This window comes from Sylvia atricapilla, chromosome 10 (genome assembly GCF_009819655.1).
Source record: "Sylvia atricapilla isolate bSylAtr1 chromosome 10, bSylAtr1.pri, whole genome shotgun sequence".
NCBI lineage: Eukaryota > Metazoa > Chordata > Aves > Passeriformes > Sylviidae > Sylvia > Sylvia atricapilla.
In genome coordinates this window covers 16,786,333-16,792,427 of record NC_089149.1, presented here as the reverse complement: position 1 = coordinate 16,792,427, position 6,095 = coordinate 16,786,333, and the positions used below count along the sequence as shown (strand labels likewise).

Sequence of the window (6,095 nt, the reverse complement as noted above, 5' to 3'; positions counted from 1 at the left end):
AAGCATAGCTAATGTGAAGAGAAAAGGCGGATTATGATTCCATGGAGCAGCAGGACAGCCTGAGTTAAAATTCCTCTGGAACAGGCTTCGTGGAGCCCAAGCCACCACACAAATAATTAAACCTCAGCAAGGCCGGCAAGGCAGGAAAGCAGTTTATTATTATTATTATTTTGAAGACATAGAAATGTCTCTCCTCATTTGCTAGCTCTTCTGCAGAGTTTGGTGACATTACAAGGCATTTCTCCCGTGCCCCATATTTACCAAGTTTATCTACTAAAAAGTATTAAAAAGAAAGCTGAGGCCACAGACTTCTAGTGCCCAGAGAGAAAGAGTCAAAGTTAAGGGAGCAGGGCAAAGGGACAGATGCTGCCCAGCCCTCAGCAAACAGCTAGAATTTCAGTGACGGGGTTTTTATAAGCTTGCACAACAAAAAAACCACAGTTACTCTATTACGAGCATGGAGTTTTTTGACCAGCTGCCCTGCTACCTCCAGTTCTGCAGTAGTGCAGGATGGGAAAAAAAAAATCCCATTTCTGCATTAAAAAGTGCATTTTGGCCCACTTCATCATATTATGAAAAAACACATGTAAACCTGAAGTATTTAAACCCTATCCTGAGCACTGTATTGTCTTCTAGCCCCAGTCAAGGGTGTGATGCTGCCCAAAGAATTGACTGAATTTGTAACATGAGCTAAAAACTTAAAGTCTGTATCTCTGTTCCTTCTCTCAGGCACATCTTAAAAGGAAACTTTTATGTTCACACTTGGCATGAAAAATATGTTGAACTATTTATATAATTAAAAGAGAGGGGCAAGACCAACCAGAGTCAGGAATGAACACTCAGCATCCCAACACAAGGATGAATGCTTAGGCCACAAGTTTAAAAAAAGAAAGAAAAAAAAGATAATACAAACAATAAATTTTAAGAAAAGGGTAACAACACACAGACAACACACATAACTTAATCTGAACTTAAAATGGCTAAATTCAGACACAGCTCAATCCCTGCAGATACTATTTTGACTTGTGCAGGCAGAATGTCAAAGACAACAAGGAACTTCAGTAAATATCCTCTGAAGTTTCAAAGAACCCTGTGTGATTGGCATGTTCATTTGTTCCCTAATAAAACAGCAAATCCAAAGACAGACGAGAGAGTGAGGTGTGATGAGGATCCTCAAACTGTTCTCCAGAAGATGCTGCGTCTTAGCACCCTCCACCTGTCTGCTGCTTGTACACTTCTATCGTGTCTTCGTGTTCCATCTCCAGCTGTGGGAGTAACACAGGAATTATTTTAACATTTTAAAAATATGGAAATTATAAGTAATACAGAAAACTTGAAAAACTCGTGATGACAAAAGCACTAGGCTCTCTGCTCCTATCAGCAATAGAGCACTGCAGGAATAACTTCAATTAACTAAGACATGAAACATTTTCCATCAGTCACCCTGAACAAATTTGTTGGAACATGCTAAGCTCATGGCAACTATTTTAAGATCATATTGATTTCAAGCCCCTTTGATCATCACTCAGACATCCAAATAGCTGTGTAGCAATTTGCAGTGTTTTTCATACCTGTGCAGGTGTGTCGTTTTCTTTAATTGGCTGTCCATCAAACAGGAACATAATGTGCCTCATTGACAAGCTCTGCAAGTTCAAAGTTATAGATCTTGTGTTTCTGAATCCAAACTAAGTATTCATGGATTTGTTGTCAGAACACATGTTAACAAAATTAATAAAAGATAAGCAGAGATTAGAGAAGATAGATTTAGATTAGGTATTAGGAAGAAATTGTTCCCTGTGAGGGTGGTGAGGCCCTGGCACAGTGTCCACAGAAGCTGTGGCTGCCCCATTCCTGAAATGTCCAAGGGCAGGCTGGACAGGGCTTGGAGCAACCTGGGATGTTGGAAGGTGTCCCTGCCCATGGCAGGGGTGGAATGAGATGGGCTTTAAATTACCTTCTACCCCCAAACCACACTACTGAATCCTGTTCTGATAATGTTTAATCATATGAGGAAGTCTTTATTCCCTGCCTCAGGGATTGAGGACCTTGCTCTGCCTTCTAAAATCCTTCAAACTCCATGTGATTGACATTTCTGTCACACACAGGAATGCTAAAACTCCCTGTACCTCTCCAAAAACCCAGAGAAGTGTCAGGGTGGAGCAGGCACAGAGCAGGGCAGAGTGTAAAGTCTGAATAAGTAAAGAAAGGATCCTGCAAAGACAAGGGCAAACAAAATCTGACTCAGCTTCCAAAGCCATTCACATGCCCACTCTCTGCTCTGTGTAAAGCACAGGCATTGGGAGCTCCAGGCTCAGGAGGATACATCCTTCTCCAGTTCAGGATGGCATTGAGGATCAGCCTGTGACACAGCGCAGCCAGTGAACAGCTGTGGAACACAGCTGTCACAACTGTGCAATAGGCAGCAGGAGACACAGGAAGGGAGGAGGAAACAACCCATGAGGAAGCTGTGGCACAAATCGATTTATTTTGTGCCTTTTTCCTAGCAGAAAATGCACTCAAAGTTGATTAAGTTTTTTGAGATGACAGGATGAAGGGTTAGTGAATTGTCTCAGAGTCAGGATCAGAACTGGCGGAATTTTTGTAACTGTTCTCAAGGGACATTAGGGAGCACCTAAGGAGGAAGAGGCAGCTTCCATTCACCGATAAGAAGAACTCCGCACCGAGGAGCTGCCAGCATCCCAGCTCCTCATTCTCGCACACACCTGGACACCCCCACCCTGGACACAAGCGTGTCGCACGATGCGGGCGGAGAAGCAGCGAGGGTTCCAGCAGCACAGGGATGCTTCCCCGGGGAGGGTGGGGGCGGTCGGGGCTGGCAGAGCCCTTTGTGTCCGCGGGAGCCCCCGGGCCGTGCCCGCACCTACCTGTCGGCAGCAGTACGCCTTCATGAGCTTGCTCAGCGGAGTGTGCCGCTTTATCCTGAACTGCACCACGGAGCCGTCCTGCCCGGCAACTTTCAGGTCGATCAGCTCATTCTCCGTCTCCACGCCATCCTGGACGGAAAACTGCAGGATGCGGCGGGCTCAGAGCCCGGCCGGCTGAGCCGCGGGGTCCCGCTCGGGCCGGGCACCAGCCGCCACATCCTGCGGGACCTCTGCCGACCCCGCTGCTGCTCCCCGCACACGGGACATCTCGGCGGCTTCGTGCCCAGGGGCGCGGAGGGGCGGCCTCTCCTCGCTCCCGCCCTGCTGCCCGCTCCTCCCCTCCCTCCTTCCATCCCCTCCCTCCGGCTCCTCCCGCTCCTGTCCCCGCCTCACCCTGGGCTTCTCCTCCGACATGGCGGGGCCGGGGGGTGGCAGGGGGCTCACGCTGGGGGCGGGGCCAACGACCAAGGGGCGTGGCGAGGCCGCGGGCAGGCGCGTCCCCGCTGAGCCGCACGGGGGCGCTGTGCTCCCGCGCGGCGCCTGACGGGAGCGCCCGGGACTAAAAGAAGGATGTAAAAGTATGCACAAAGGAGGATAAACGTAGCTGGAACCAGTGGAAAAACAGATAAAGAGTACTACAGAGGGGTTTTTTGCGAGTTAAGTAACAAGTAACAATAGCGCATGCCCAAAGAAAAAGTTCAAAGAAAGGTCACCTATAATATTGAAGCACTCAGTGAATATGACCACCAGACACCCCTTTAGGTGACCTCCAGGCCCAAGAAAGGACTTCCAGTAGAAGGTGAATTAATGTAAATTAGTTCTAGGAAAGTGGTGTTTGTGTATTAGCTAGGAGGCTCATTATAATGAATATGTATGATCAGGATGGAATAAATGCCCTGTTGTGAAGTTTCACCACACACATCAGATTAAAGGAGATATTCGTCCAGGTGTCCAGCACTGATAAAGAATGACTACTTTCTAATGCTTCAAATTGAATTTAAAAGAACTTTATTTTTAACAGCTAATATCACTATCAATATCCTACCCTCTCCCCAAGTTTCTAAAACTATATTCTTTCCCTCCCACAGTTCCCACTATCTCAGTTTTGCAACAGTGTGCAAACAGGCAGAAGAAACTAGACGAGGCTCTTCTCAGTATCCTGGATGGGCCACGGAGGCTGCCCATCAGATCAGATCACGGCGGGGCGGTGCTGGTTGTCCCCTGCGGCCATCGCTTCACGTCCCCTCGGCGGCCGCTGCCCCAGCCCGTTTCTTTGCAAGTCATCCAGCTCTCTCCGGGGGCGCTGGCGGGGCACAGGGCTCGGTGCCCGATCGCCATCGGCGAGCCTTCGGCGCCGGCCCCCTCCAGGAGCCGCATCCTCCCGCGCCTCCTGCTGCTGCCGCTGCCGCCAGCGCACCACGAAGGGATGGAGGCGGCGGCGGCGCCGTGGGGCCGGCTCGGGCCCGGTGTCCTGCGCCGGCAGCAGGCGGATGGCCCCGATGGGCCCCTGGCACACCGGGCAGGTGGCAGCGGCCTCGGGGGCAGCCTGGGGCTGGATGCAGGCGTGGCAGAACACGTGTCCGCAGGGCTCCACGGCAGCGGGCCTTTGCAGGAAATCCACGCAGATGCGGCAGACCCTGACGCGCCGTGGCGCTGACGGCTCTTGCCTGACCTCTGCCATTGCTGCTCACGGACTTGACCTCGTTCAGCTGCTGGCAGGATTTGAAGGATTGGGTTCAAGCACTCAGAGGCTCCTCAGTCGCTGAAGGACTTGAAGGTTCCTCTTCACTCACTGGTAGGATTCGGAGGTGCCTCGGTCACTGGCAGGACTCGGAGGTTCCTCGGTCACTGGCAGGACTCAGAGACTCCTCGGTCACTGGCAGCACTCAGGTTCCTCAGTCCCTGGCAGGACTCAGGTTCCTCAGTCACTGACAGCACTCAGAAGATGCTCAGACACTGGAAGCACACAGGCTCCTCGGACACTGGCAGCACTCGGAAGCTCCTCGGCTGCTAGTGGTCACTAAGCACAACGCCTGAGCGCTTTGGCTCTTCCCAGTGCTGGTGTTTATAGTTACACAAGTGGCGTCATAATGATCATGAGTGGTGACATCACAGGGTTCTGAGGGGCACACCCAGGAGCTCCTCCATGCGCAGAGACAGATCCTGTGGCACAAAGCCCACCTAGCAGTGGGCTGTACAGCTCAGCTCCCTTCCACAAAGTCCCTGCTGGGGTGTGGCTGTGCCAGTCACACTCACCAGGACCTGCTTTGCAGAGCTGCTTTCCATAGCGTGTCCTGGTGCCTGGGGCTGCACCTCCCCAGGGTCAGGACCCTGCATAGCCCTTGGTTTAACTTTAGGAGGTTCTGTCAGCCCACTTCTCCAGCTTGTTGAGGTCCTTGTGGGTGCAGAGTCACGCTCTGGTGTCTCAGCAGCTCCTCCCACTGTAGGAAATTCAGCAAATTTGCTGAGGGTGCCCTGGGCCCCATTATTCAGGCCACTGTCAAAAAGGAAGAGGACCAGGCCCAGTACTGGTGTCTGGGCTACACTGCTGATCAGCCTTTATCTCAGCTTCATGCTGCTGATCAAACGCCCTCTACCTAAAAAGCACTATCAACAGTTAAAATCACTTCCTCACAGGGCAGAGTTTATTTGAAAAGTTCCACCTCCTCCAAGCCTCCTGCTTTCTCTAAGCCCATGAGAAATGTCTGGGTGATTATTTATCAGCCTCAGTGAGCATTTCCCCTTCAAATACAGCAGCTCTGGAATACAACATAGGATCTGTTAAATTTTTTGCCTCTCCACCACTTTTCCTGAAAATACCATTGCAGCACTACACACTGATGCCACCTCTTTGGAATAATTTTGTGCCCTCCACAAAGAGACTGAGGCTGTTTGGCAGAGATTCTCCAGCACTGGGCACCTCCAGGGCCCTGCTGCTGCTGCCACCATAGCCCTGCTGTAAATGGAATGGAGGAGGCTGTGATAACAGCAGGCCACCCCAGCACAGTTATCCACCTGCAGCTGGGAAGCCTGTGGTCACAGCTCAGTCTGTCCTCGGGATTTCACCTCTCAGAGTGTCAATGGGACAGATGGGACTGTTTGTCCCATCTTTCCTATCACATGGTTGGAATGGGCCTAGTGCCAGCTTTTTGTGGCCTTTATGTGCAGGGCTGTTAAACTCTCCTTTGGCTCAAAGCCAAGCTCCCTGCT

The 6,095-nt window shown here is 51.0% G+C and overlaps 1 long non-coding RNA gene across 1 annotated transcript; it reads right to left on the bottom strand.

The window, feature by feature from the left end:
• Nucleotides 1-910: 910 nt before the first annotated feature.
• LOC136365781 (uncharacterized) lies at nt 911-2,828 on the bottom strand. The gene is made up of 2 exons (XR_010744408.1): nt 2,633-2,828; nt 911-1,265 (listed from the first exon to the last, which is right to left on the bottom strand). It is a non-coding gene; the product is annotated as an uncharacterized lncRNA (long non-coding RNA).
• Between the last annotated feature and the right edge of the window lie 3,267 nt (nt 2,829-6,095).